The 14015-nt window shown below is 47.7% G+C and overlaps 1 long non-coding RNA gene and 1 pseudogene across 1 annotated transcript; one reads left to right on the forward strand and one right to left on the reverse strand.

Moving 5' to 3' along the window:
• The first annotated feature begins 883 nt into the window (after positions 1-883).
• Positions 884-1715, forward strand: LOC119351320. Its single transcript, XR_005169887.1, has 3 exons — positions 884-996; positions 1104-1221; positions 1369-1715. It is a non-coding gene; the product is annotated as an uncharacterized LOC119351320 (long non-coding RNA).
• Positions 1716-10417: 8702 nt separating this feature from the next.
• Positions 10418-13116, reverse strand: LOC119350114 (annotated as a pseudogene).
• Positions 13117-14015: the final 899 nt, after the last annotated feature.

The following is a 14015-nucleotide window of genomic DNA, read 5'->3' on the forward strand; positions in this document are numbered from 1 at the left end:
GAGTTCATGCGTACGCATGGGAAGCTTTTCAACTCAATTTTGCACATATATTCACATTGCCCATGCATGTGGAACACACTGTAAACATATATGTAAACCACCTTGTTTCAGTTTGGCCATGGGGAGATTTGTTCAGCACCTCGTCAACAAATATACTTACAAAAAATAACAGAATATGAAACAAACATCCCAAATCAATTTGTATTTTTTATGGGTGGAGGCTTTCTCTTTTTTCCCACTGATGGTAGACATGGCAGATGCTATTTTGTATTGTACGGACAGTCTGTGTTACGTTGCTTTTCATTTTTTATCCTGGCTGTAAATTTTACAATCCAACGGTATAATTAGTTCTAATAAGGTGGATTAAGGAGATGATTTTTTTATTCTGGCTGTAAATTTTACAATCCAACGGTATAACTAATTCTAATGGTGTGGATTAAGGAGACATCTTGAAAGGTGCATCCAATTAGTAAATATAAGAAAGATAGATAGATTTCCTAAAAAAAGGATAGATAAGCATGGTTATTAGGTCAGGCAATATTATACACTACCAGGTTATGAGTATGTATGTATCCAGGCTAGCTTTGGAGTAGTCTGCGCACAGTAGGAGGACAGCGAGTAGGAGGTTTGGCCTTAAATGGCTCCAGCTGTTTGCGCGACAGGAAGGATATGGACGAACAGAGAAAGCTGGGAGGAGGAGAGAGAGGTCGACGAGCAGCAGAGGAGCGCGGTCAAACCGGCAGTTTCACTTCGGTGCGAAAAGCAGCATATGGAAACAAGATTGGCAAGGCTGGCGTATGACTGAGTGGCGTTGGCGTTACCAGTCCGGTGTGTATAAGTAGGAGCGACGGCGAGCCGGAGGTCACACAGCCGAGCACCAAGATCTCTCTTCCTTCCTCCTCCTCCTCCTCCAGTCGTCTCCTCTGGCCAGCGAGAGCGAGCGAGCTTGAGAGAGGTTGGTACCCTGCAGGTAGGCATGGACGGCCACCGCTGCAGGTAGGCATGGTTGGCGCTCGAGGCGTACGCACCTCTAATCATACACTCCATCTCTTCCAGCCTTAATTTTCTTTCTGTTTGTGATCTCATTACCGCCGGTGTCGCAGGGCGTTCTAGAAATGCCCCCACCCCGACGAGACCCAGGTCGCTAATCTCAGCCGCGAAACCGGCCTGACTCCCCAGCAGATCAAATACTGGTTCCAGACCCGGCGGGCGCAGATCAAGGTATGTACTGATAAGTAGCTCTAATAGATGCACTCCGCGACCTTCATTTTGAGGAACGAACTTGCCAAACTTTTGGCTGGCTTGGGTCGGATTTTCTGCATTTGCGTGGGCCATGGAAATTTGTAATTAACAAAGCTCTTCTTGTAGGGATCTTCGTCGAACATGAGGCCTCCGACCCAGGGATCTTCATCGTCGGATCCTTGATGCTCTCATCGATAACTTCAGGGAGGCTGATGGTGGCTGATGTTCCTCACTATCGTGGTCTTCCTCAGCTTAGTGTTTGTGTGTGTGTTTCGGCTTGTTAGACAAGGACCCCCTTCGGATTTGTATGGTGTGTGTGTGTGTCGGCTCTTGAGCATTGAGCCCGCCTGCAACCTAATGGGTTTGTATCGTGATTGTGTTTGTGTGTGCGCGCGCGTCGGCTCTTGAGCCTTGGACCCTAGATGGGTTTGTATCCTGTTTGTGTTGTGTTTGCGTTGCATTTGAATTTTAAACTCTGCCACAGTACCCTGAACCTTGTATTTTTTTTAGATTAATCCCTCGCTTTATTAAACTGACAAGAGATTACAATCTGACTGGATAAACCAAGTCAGGAATCCAGGAATTACATCAAAGCAAGTAATTGAAGAAATGCTAAGAGCTTCTCGTGCGCATAGGTGCGCCGCCCAATTTACTTCGTGTCAAATCCATAGAAGCTTGAAACCCTGGAAAGTATCGGCTAAACTCTTTATCTCTCTCATATATGCGCACCATTTACCCTTATAGTACCGGGTCTGTGCCATAAATCAACTAGATCAGAGCAATCCATCTGCATAATGACATGACTTTCTCCTCTGCTGCTCGCTGCTTCAAGGCCCTCGCGGCAAGCATATAGTTCGCTTATGAAGGGGTCCTCAACACCCTTGTGTTGGTTTGCACCAGCTTCCAAATAGGTACCTCGGTGGTCCCGAGCCGGCCAATCTTTGCTGCACGTCACCGTCTGCATTGATCGCTACCCAGCCCTCCGGTGGGGGCAGCCACCGTTGGTCAATGTGCCCAGCAGCAGGATCATTCAGGCGCACCAGTAGCTCGAGTGTGGCTACTATCTCATCAACAAGTACCAACGATTTAGCAGGCTGGTACCCTGAACCTTGTTATAAATCGTAAGGAAGCTGGCCGACGCACAGTACCCTTTTACAATTTCTGGAGATTCTATATTGTTGGGTAAAATCCCTTTCACCCCTCATGTAATGAGAAGAAGAATCCCTTTTTTTTTGCTGTAGCATATGAGTATATGACTTCACCACTGATTTATAGTGCTTTAGTAATATCCCAAGATGTATTTGGAATAAAAGCAAAGAGTTTTATGGTTAATTTAAATTCCATTATTGATGTTTGTTCATTTGACCAAATGACAAGCCTGGTGTTATTCTTCCTGCATTCATGGTCCTTTTGAGCCATCATTCAGAAAGGATAAACTCATGGGGGCTAAGCAAGTTAGCTATGTTGGGGCTTAGCTTTGAATAGGCAATAACAAATTATCTGAATATTATGTATTCTTGTCTTGTTTATTGATATACTTGGGTCAAGTTATATCAATGGGCTACAAACTTAAGTTATAACTTCGGAGGTATTTAAATTACGTATTAGAAGATCAGATCACTGATCTGTGGGCATCCTTTGTTTTCTGAAGAATTGGCATTTGATTTGGTGTAATTCAGAGTCAGCTGGGCATAGCAAACATTCATGAGGTAGTTCTGATTTGGGGTCAATTATGCACAGTTGTAGGGGATGCCACATGCATGTTCTTTCGTCGTGTAATTTTGGTATTCTGTTCTGGTTTAGTGGTTGAGAATATGTAACTCTATCCTTATGCGGTTGCTTTGTTCATATTACTAAAGCACTATAAATCAGTTGACCCTTCATATTTTTGTCATAAATAATTCCTAGAGATTAAGTTGTTTGCTCCATCTGGTTAATATAGTTTGTACTATCAAATAGATAATCCAATATCCAACTGTTCAAGATTTGCATGCAAAATCTGGAAGAACCCGAAGCACCGACGAGCTTTCATAAAGGTTCTTGACAAAGATCTTGCTTTTTTAGGCTTTTGGTGTTCCCTTTTCTTACCAGATATTTTGGTCATGGGTTTGACTTCATCCCCAGATCCATAAAACCTTATGTGGTTGTGATTCATGACATGTACCAGTATTAAGTGGTTGAAACAATACCAACAACAGGCACTTGACGGGCACGGCCTCACGCCGCGCTTCTGCCCTGCTAGTGAAAAGTAGGACCGGTTTGAAAAATAGCTCAGCTTTTGAAAAATCAGAAGTTATGTCCTATGGAGGACATTTGGTCCTAGTCAACTCTGTGCTCACCAGCCTAACTATATTCATGCTCTCATCTTCAAAGTATCAAAATGGGTACACAAAAGAATTGATTACTACTGATCCAGATTCTTCCGGCAGGGTGATACACATAAAAGAAAAGATCGCTTGGAGAACTGGGATATTCTTTGTAGGCCAAAGGACCAAGGGGCTGGGATATTCTTAGCAAATGTCCATATACGTCCACTCTAAGACTTCATCTCGAATAACGGCACAGACGTCGAGTTCACCATTTTGGAAGGTCTTGATGAAAGTAAAGACTGCATTTCTTTCGTAGAGGCCTTTTTTTAAGGTGGGCGATGGTCGTATTATAGATTCCGGGAGGATACCTAGCAAGGAGACGAGCCATTGGTATTACAATAGCTGAACCTTTATGATACTGTGTAATGGAAAGAGGTTGATGTTAATACAATATCTATCAGTGACAAGTCCGTTGAATGTCTAGTTTCGGCGAACCTTAGATGGGATAAGTGGACTGCTTGGTTTGATTTAGTACGTCAGTTGTGTCGATCAGCTTAACTAAAAACTCGTTGCGATGGTGACTGACTCCTTCTGGTCTTCGGATCTTATTAACGATGAACTTTTTATAGACAACACATTTGAAAAACTAAAGTTACGCTCAACAACAATAACAAAAGCTTTAGTCCCAAACAAGTTGATGTAGGCTAGTGGTGAAACCCACAAGATCTCGCGACCAACTCATGGTTCAGACGCATGGATAGTAAGTTTTCATGCATCCCTGCATATAGCTAGTTCTTTGGTGATACTTCAGTTCTTCGAGTCTCTCTTTACGGACTTCTCCCATGTCAAATTTGGTCTACCCGACCTCTCTTGACATTCTCCGCACGCTTTAACTGTCCGCTATGCACTGGAGTTTCTGGAGGCCTGCGCTGAATATGCCCAAACCATCTCAGACGATGTTGAACAAGCTTCTCTTCAATTGGTGCTACCCAACTCGATCCTTCCTTGTGTGGCCACACATCCATCTCGACATACGCATCTCCTCCACACCTAACTATTGAACATGTCCCCTTTTAGTCGGCCAACACTCAGCGCCAAATAACATTGCGGGTCGAACCGCCGTCCTGTAGAACTTGCCTTTTAGCTTTTGTGGCACTCTCTTGTCACAGAGAATGCCAGAAGCTTGGCGCCACTTCATCCATCCGGCTTTGATTCGATGGTCCACATCTTCATCAATACCCCCATCCTTCTGCAGCATTGACCCCATATATCAAAAGGTGTCCTTCTGAGGCACCACATTCCCATCAAGACTAACTTCCTCCTCGCGCCTAGTAGTACTAAAACTGCACATCATGTACTTGGTTTTAGTTCTACTAAGCCTAAACCCTTTCGATTCCAAGGTTTGTCTCCATAACTCTGACTTTCTATTTACCCCTGTTCGACTATCGTGAACTAGCACCACATCATCCGCAAAAAGCATACACCATGGGATATCTCCTTGTATATCCCTTGTGACCTCACCCATCATCAAGCCAAAAAGATAAGGGCTTAATGATGACCCCTGGTGCAGTTCTATCTTAATTAGGAAGTCATCAATGTCTACATCACTTGTTCGAACACTTGTCACAACATTATCGTACATGTCCATGATGAGGGTAATGTACTTCGCTGGGACTTTGTGTTTCTCCAAAGCCCACCACATGACATTTCACGGTATTTTATCATAGGCCTTCTCCAAGTCAACGAACACCATATGCAAGTCCTTCTTCTACTGCCTGTATCTCTCCATAAGGTGTCGTACCAAGAAAATAGCTTCCATGGTCGACCTCCCAGGCATGAAATCAAATTGATTTTTGGTCACGCTTGTTATTCTTCTTAAGCGATGCTCAATGACTCTCTCTCGTAGCTTCATTGTATGGTTCATCAGCTTAATTTCACGGTAATTAGTACAACTCTGAACATCCCCCTTGTTCTTGAATATTGGTACTAATATACTACGTCTTCATTCTTCTGGCATCTTGTTTGCCCGAAAAATGAGGTTGAAAAGTTTGGTTAGTCATACTATCGCTATGTCCCCGAGGCCTTTCCACACCTCAATGGGGATACAATCGGGGCTCATCGCCTTGCCTCCTTTCATCCTTTTTAAAGCCTCCTTAACCTCAGACTTCTGGATTCGCCGCATAAAACGCACGTTGGTCTCATCAAAGGAGTTATCCAGTTCAATGGTAGAACTCTCATTCTTCCCATTGAACAGCTTGTCAAAGTACTCCCGCCATATATGCTTAATCTCCGCATCCTTCACCAGGAGTTGGTCTGCTCCGTCCTTGATGCATTTGAGTTGGCCAACATCCCTCCTCTTCCTCTCGCGGATCTTGGCCATCTTGTAAATGTCCCTTTCGCCTTCCTTCATGCCTAGCCGTTGGTAGACGCCCTCATACACCTGATATCTTGCTTCACTGACATCTCGCTTTGCGGCCTTCTTCACCATCTTGTATTTCTCTATGTTGTCTGCACTCCTATCTAGGTATAGGCGTCTGAAATAATCTTTCTTCTTCACCATCTTTGCGGCCTTCTTAATCGTTTTCTGGGCATCATCATTCCACCACCAGGTATCCTTAGCTTCGCTTCTCCTTCCCTTGGACACTCAGAACTCCTCTAAGGCCACCTTACAAATGGAAGTCGCCATCTTCATCCACACATTGTCTGCATCCCCTCCTTCCTCCCAAGGGCCCTCCTTAATGACCCTCTCCTTGAAGGCCTGAGCTACCTCCCCCTTGAGCTTCCACCACTTCGTTCTAGCGACTTTGGCACGCTTATCCCGCTGGACACGGATCCGAAAGCGGAAGTCAGCAACCAGCAGCCTACGCTGAGGGACAACACTCTCACGATCATGTCGTAGGCTAGAGCAAAGCTCAAGACATCTTTTCCTTCTTGATTCCTGATGCCATAGACAAAGCCCCCATGCACCCCTTCAAAACCAGTGTTAGATGTACCCATATGGCCATTGAGGTCTCCTCCTATGAAGAGCTTCTTGCCAATCGGTACACTCCTAACCATGTCCTCTAGGCCTTCCCGGAACTCCCTCTTGGTGTTCTCATTGTGGGCTACTTGCGAGGCATACACGCTGATAACATTGAGAACTAAGTCCCCAACTACCAGCTTGACCAGGATAATCCGGTCCCCATGTCTCTTGACGTCTACCACTCCATCCTTGAGGCTCTTGTTGATCAAGATGCCTACGCCATTTCTTTTTGCAGCCGTCCATTTACCACAGCTTGAAGCCAGTATCCTACACCTCCTTCGCCTTCTGACCCCTCTATTTGGTTTCTTGGACGCAAAGGATATCAACACTTCTCCTCACCGCTGCATCAACTAGCTTCCGAAGCTTCCCTCTCAGAGACCCTACGTTTCATCTACCTAAGAGAATCCTCCTAGGCTCGGCTAGCTTCCTTACCCATCACACTGGTCGAGTTAAATGTGAAGACCCTTGCTCATCTTCCACTACATCCGGGCGTCGATGTAGCGCGCCACTAAGGATGCGAAGACCCGATCCCTGCTCACTTAACACCGTATCCAGATCAAGATACGGCGCGCCACCGGGGAGGGGGGGGGGGCTTGACCATTTGACACCACACCCGGGTTCTGATGTGGCGCGTCGCTGAGAGGGTTACCCCATAACGAAAATCATTTGGGTTTCATCTCCATAAGAGTGGCTGGGTTTTTACGTTGGCTCGCCAAGCCTATCACAACCCACCTTCTTTACCGGGGATTGGGACTGGCTATGTTGAGACAACATAGGCGGAGTTAAAAAAAAGTTCCGCTCAACATTCAACAAATGGTTTCTCTATAAAGTGGTCATCTTAGCGAATGATGATCTTGTAGAAAGAGATGACACGAACACCAACTTGGTAGGGGGGTGTCTGTTAGCTCCAATGTCAACTTTGGTTGTTGCGGATATTAGAGAGCACTTGCATAACAAGTAGATTCAATTAATTGTACTCATCTGCTCACTAATTCTGCTACATACAACATGCAGAATTTTGACTGTTCATTGAACTCATGATCTCATCTTAAATAATCATTTTCTGATATGTGATTCAGGTATTTCATTGTAATAGACGACCATATGCAAACAGATCACTTGAGTACCATGGTATGTGCCTTCCTTCCCAACAGATAATGGTGCAAGTAGCAGAGTACAGTTAGTAGTTAACGCTTGCAGCTCTGAGAAGGGCTATGTGCAGAAAGTAAGAAGACATGGTAATTGAGAAGCACTCGAAACAATTGTTCTTCAAGAAAGCTTCAGTTGACATGGAGCCAGCTTCAGCAGAGATTCTGAAGAAATATGATGGCCAACCACTTGTTCTTGTTAGCATGGCTGACAAGATCCGGCTGCCATGATGTGTGCAGGCAGCTAGGCCATCGTCTCGAGAAGGACGAGCGACGCCTTAGATAGAATGCGACAGGTGCTCACCCATAGCTATGCGAGTCTGACAGGCAATGCTCCCGTCCCAAGGATTGCTTGCTGTATTTTGGTGTGTTTCCGAGTGATCATCCTATTAGGAGAAATAGCCTGATGAGGCCTAGGGATTCGTAAAACCAGAGCATTCATCGAGCGAGCCCATGGATGTGGCAGGCAGCAATGACAAGGTGAAGACACGCCCAGCTTATGGCATGATCCGTGAGTTCATCACGCACATGTCCGCTTCCCAGAACTTCAATACCTTGTCTTGCAGTGTGGCAGTAATATGTCCGCCGGCTTTCTATACAGAATAACTGCAATGTGGCAGTAATATCTCACAATATTTGGGCAGGTTGGTGTTGCCAATTTTGATCTCCGCGAGTATCAACTGCTGCTGAGATTCCTAGATGTGTCCAAGAATGCGTCAAATAGGGAGAGATCATCTCAAATGCAGTACATAGACAACCTTCTGCTTCTAAAATATCTGAGCCTTGGGACCGCTTTTAATCACAGCCTTTGAAAAGGGGATCGAAAAACTGAGGCTTCTAGAGACACTAGTCGATCTAAGGAGAACCAAGGTGGAGGTTCAAGGTTTCGGAACTGCACAACTTTTTCTTGACAGGACAATTCAACTTGGAGAAACTAGCAGGATTTGATACCGATGAAACCCGAGGGTTTCCAAATAACATGACTCACATGGAAAAACAAAGCAAGGCGAACTTGTCTCTTCCGGATGGTATTCAAAGATACAGAGGAGCCAGAACAAGTTGTTGGCACTTGGCACCCAAGTGCTATTTTCTTTTAAAAAAATCGGGGCAGCACCCAAATGCTAGTAAACGAGGCATCAGGATCCTCTGCCAGGACAAAGAAGCGCAAGTATTCTGCAGCCCAGTCAAGTTCAAATGATGAACTTAGTTCTTCTTTCAATGATGTCGGAAGATGCCTTCTAGTACCCATTGATCCTGGTCAGTGATGCAGCAGGTTAGTTCTATCATCTGTTCCTTTTCTCTTTTCTGTTTTGCTTCTTGGATTCAGCACCCAAATTTTCTAACGGCCTTTAAATTTGCACCAATATGGTGGTTTAGGGTCTTGCATTAGATAATTTTGCAAGCGGAGTAATTGCTCTTTTAAAGAAAGCAATATATAATATAAAAATATACTGGATGGATTTCACCTGATATGTTAGCCCAGAAATTATCCGCCGTGGAATTGATGATCATTACGGTGAAGCTGAAAGCCATCACGGGCAAGTCGCCCGCGGGTACAGACAGATGAATCAGCCGCGGGTACAGACAGATAAATCAGCCGCGGCAGTTTAAACCGGAGCGGACGGGCGAGTCAATCGTGTTGTGTTGATGTAGCAGAGGCCACCACTTGCGCACGTACCCGTCGAGCAGTACGGTACGGACAAGTGCTAGTGCAAAAAATAATTTGGCGCACGCCCCTTACGACACCTTTGTAATGAATAATGATCCTGCGAAAAAATACCACAAACCAAAGTAATTGTTTTTAAACAATTTAATATGTGTTGATCAAATACATAGAAAAGATAGCACCTGGTCTTTTCATCGGATGAACGTGGACAATGATACTGAGCGTAGTCAGACATAAAAGATAATCCGTACAGATGCAGGTCATCTACGTGTTTTTCCTTGGCCCTTTTTCCCTTTTCAAAATAATAATTGTCCGCATGTAGACTTTGATGTGTGACGACAAGTAGCATCGGTGGTTCCTGTAGTACTTTTTCTAAACAAGTATGCATCTGCGTGCTTGTGAACCAACTGGGTGCCGCGGGAGACGGACGGCGTGCGGAGCTCTTGGCCCTGGGTTGGATCGAGGCCACGGGCAGCGGCTTCTCCAGCGGCTCAACAACACAGGGATCCACGGCGGGTTATGGCCACGGGAACGGCGGTCTATCCCGAGATTGAACGGGGCAGGTCGCGGAGGTGGAGCAGAGGACGGGCGTGATGCGGAGGTGGCCGGCGCTCAAGCGAGGCTGCACGAGGCCATGGCTGCTCGGAACCCAGCACAACAATGGAGGCGGCTTGAAGGCTCCCTGGCAGTCGGCGGTTCACGGTGAGGTCGGCAGAAAAGCGCGAGGCCAAGGCGGCTTGGCATGAGCAGCCCAGAAGGCAGCGGAGGCGGAGCTGACGGGTTGAAGAAGAACAGAGGCAGAGGCCGGCGAAACAGCTTGGGCGACTCAGCGCGAGTCTGTTTCTGGGTCGTGCGCTTTGCCAAGTCCACGTCCGCCGACAATAGCTTGAGACACCAAGAGATCAAGGCAACACAAAAACCTGCCGGAGCTTGATGGTGACGGGGGCCAACAATGATGCGGTAGCCAACAATAACCTGAGATTACGGTGGCGGTAGCTCCTATTCCTTCATCTTCGACGGCAATGTCACCCCTGCTTCTCTACCTCCCCTGACCACACAAGACAAAATAGTTGCCATGGAGAGGACAAGAAGCACCCCAAGTCTTGTAGTTGTCCGCTATATACCACAAAATAGTTTTTTCAAGTCCTAGGAGATTAATCCACACCCTCAGCAGCCTTGCATGATAGAATCCTAGTTGCGACACTATCTTCATACCAAGTCTTGAACATCATTCACTTCTTCGAGGTGTCAATCCACTTTTGGTGTCTTAATCCTTGTCAAAGTTCTGTCAACTACAATATACCATGAAAAAAGTTTAGTCTGGAATCTAAACTAGACTACCAGATTGAGATATTAGTACAGCTGAATACCTGATATATAAACAGAAAGCTGCACTCCTGTAAGAGGCATGTAATGCTAGCAGAATGAAACATGAACTTTACATAAAGGACAACATTCCACGCATGCACAAGAACATGCAAAATGGTTTATACAACCCTCCTAGACTAACGCAAAGATTGTCATCATGGCAAACAGCAAACAATGGAGACTTTTCAGAGCAATTGCAATTGAATATGGAACATGGCAAACAATGCAATAGCATTGACAGAAAATAACAGATTAAATGCTGAATGATACCCACTTTTATGTAGCTACTTGTACACCCATCAACGGATGAGTATTGACCACTAAGGGAACATGAAAATAAGTAGAGACATCGTGTGTGTTGTGTCAGGCATTATCTTGAACTAAAACCACGACGAGTAAATCAGAACGGAGGGAGTATTTAGCTAAATCATATTTCAACAATCTGTTGCCATCTGAAGCCTGACATTACCAAACTTGAAGTGTCTGCCAACAACCCCAAGGTTATTTACAGTATTTGTAGTGCTTCTGTTGTTGCCATTTGAGTTTTCCCCTAACCAGCGACCAAGTCGGTGTTCTTGTCAAAAACCAAATATTACGGGTATTTAGCCTAATAGGAAAAGAACATATTGACGCATGACCATCAATTTTCATATATAGAATCACATGGCCATTTTCTATGTGTATATGACTATCTGATGGGCGTTGCAGTCCCCGCTTAAACTATGGGGGCAGTTGATCCCAAAAGTTACTATTCCATAGAAAAACCTAGAGAGCAATGCAAACTTCAATGAAAATAAAGCACTTCGCCACACAGTTATGCATCCCTAGCCCCTGACACCACCACTGGTCCAAAGAAAGGGACGGTGATAGACAAATACCTTCTTACCGCTTGGCAACCACTTCGTCCTAAAAGGATAAAACATCTAAAACTGTTCTAAATTCATCTCCTGAAAAAAACGACTAAAAGTCACAAAGCAACTAATGACACATGGTGCTAATTTTAAAAAGCACTGGACCAAGGGGGAGTTCATTGTTTCCACAATCACATCCATACAAATGTTTCAGCGTAGCTTGGAATGGGGAGGAGTTTGGGATAGAGCCCTCACCTGATATTGTGCTCGTGGCGGATGCTTTCGAAACTGTTGACAAAATCCCCCTCCTTGATAGCATTGGAACCATGGTCGGCCAGTTGTTGCGCCTGATTTACTATTTTCTGCTCCTCTACACCCTCCTCACCACCTGCCTCCTCGCCAGGCTTCGACAGCAACAGATTTTGGTGGTCGCCTCGGGGCACAGGAGTGTAGAAAGTGACAACAGGAACCACATTACGGAAGATAGAATCATCGCGCAGCTTCCTCACCTGCTCAGATTGCAGCTCAATTGTGAAGAGGCCAGCCATCGTACAAACAAAAATGGCATTTGCTCCCTCAGCAAAGCCCACCACTAGCCCTCTATAACCTTCATCCAAGCGAGCACTAGTTGGGAGCAAATTGCACGGGGAGATGACCCGGCTGAGCACCCATCGTGCATCAGTGTCATCACCCCCCTCTCTTGTCCACAATTTGAGATGCGGATGCACGTGTTGGATTGTTCCCAGCCCACCGTCGTCTGCGAGCACGAGATTATACAGGCCAAAGTGGTTGTCTGCTGCGCTGAACACAGTCAGGGAGTGCCTGGAGAAGTCGTAGTCCAGGATCGACCCACTCTCCTCGTGGTCATAGAAGACGAAGTAGAGCTGAGAGGTGGCGACGAGAACGCCGGAATGTTGTATGTATACCATTAAGTCGCCGTGTGTCGAGGCCGGCTCGCCCCAGGCACCGGTCTCAGACAAGTACACGCACGCCGACGTGCCATACCTGCCGGGGAAGACAAAAAGCACGCGGAAAGGGCCCCCGAGGCAGTCGCGGTGGTCGCACCCATCCGCCGCGCAGAGCACGGCCGCAGCCAAGTAGCCGCGCTCCAACGCCGCGGGCACAGGCACGAGGTGCTGGGTGCCCGTGATTGGCTCCCACACCAGGAGTTCCTTGGCGTCCTCGCACTTGTGGAAGAAGAGGGCGCGGCCGTGGCGGCAGTCACGGGCCAGCCAGGACCGGTCGTCCGGGACGGCGAAGGAGAAGGGCGAGGCCGTGGTGGGGATGAAGCAGGGGGCGCGGTCGCTGGCCTGGTCGTGGAGGAGGCCGAGCACAGGGGGTTCCCCGTGGAGCTCGTGGAGGCGGCGGCGGAAGCTGGGGCCAGAGCCGGCGCCGCTCCAGGCCTTGGAGACGAAGAAGGAACGGAGGAGGCCGGCGGGGTCATTGGGCGGGAGGTGGAGGAGGTCTCCTCGACGAGTTCGTCCGGGAGCGCCGGCGGCGGCGGCGCCATGGCGGTCGCTAGGTCTTTGGTTGGGTCCGTGCGGTGGGGGAGACAGTGGAGGGGAATGGTTCGGCTCAACCAGTTCAGTCCGAGGAGATTGGGCTCGACTCTGCCGTACACACAAACCGCCTACCTGAAGTTTCCTTATTTTCCTTTAGGCACCCAGGGCGCTAAAAAAGAGCGGTCTGGGGGAGAATCGACGGAAGTTCGGCCCCTGAGGGTGACCTAGCTCCCAGTCACGCCCCCAGGCACCGCCACCAGGACGCGGAAAATTCGAACTTGGCCGTTCCCGCTCACAAAAGATGCCACAAATCCGGCGATCGCAAGTCATAGTTCAACGTACAAAAAATAAAGCGGCAGAAGTTCGCGTGTGCAATGCATCACTCGGCGGGCTTTGCCCCAGGCGTCGGCGGAGTTGGCGTGCGCGGGCTTGGCGGTGTCGGAGCTGCTTCTGCGCTGGGCTGTGTCGGCGCGGCTTTGGTGGTGCTGGGCGTCGTGGAGGCGTCATCACGCGGGCTTGGCGGTGGTGGCGGCGGCGGCGTGGGCGTCGGCGTCAGCGGCACTGTCGAGGGAAGCTGGTTCAGGATGAGGCTGCGCTCCGCCAAGTACCACGCCTTGACCACCTCGTCGGTGCTCTGGAGCATGTTCGCCCCGCCAAGCAGGAAAGCCAGATCGGTGTTTCTCTGTTTCGCGACGACGTTGGACCGGAGCAGGTCGAGCTTGACGGCGCTGCTCGACATCAACACCGACCACCGTGCATCGGTCTTCTCTTCACGAAGGACGGCTCGGGCCTGCGCGTCGGCGAGACAGTGCTCGATGGACTCCTGCACTCGAGTGGTAGCCGCGTCGGCGTATTTCCCCTTCTTGGCACATTTGTTGCCGTCCGGTCGCCCTTCTGATGCCCCAGG

Source organism: Triticum dicoccoides, chromosome 1A, assembly GCF_002162155.2.
Source record: "Triticum dicoccoides isolate Atlit2015 ecotype Zavitan chromosome 1A, WEW_v2.0, whole genome shotgun sequence".
NCBI lineage: Eukaryota > Viridiplantae > Streptophyta > Magnoliopsida > Poales > Poaceae > Triticum > Triticum dicoccoides.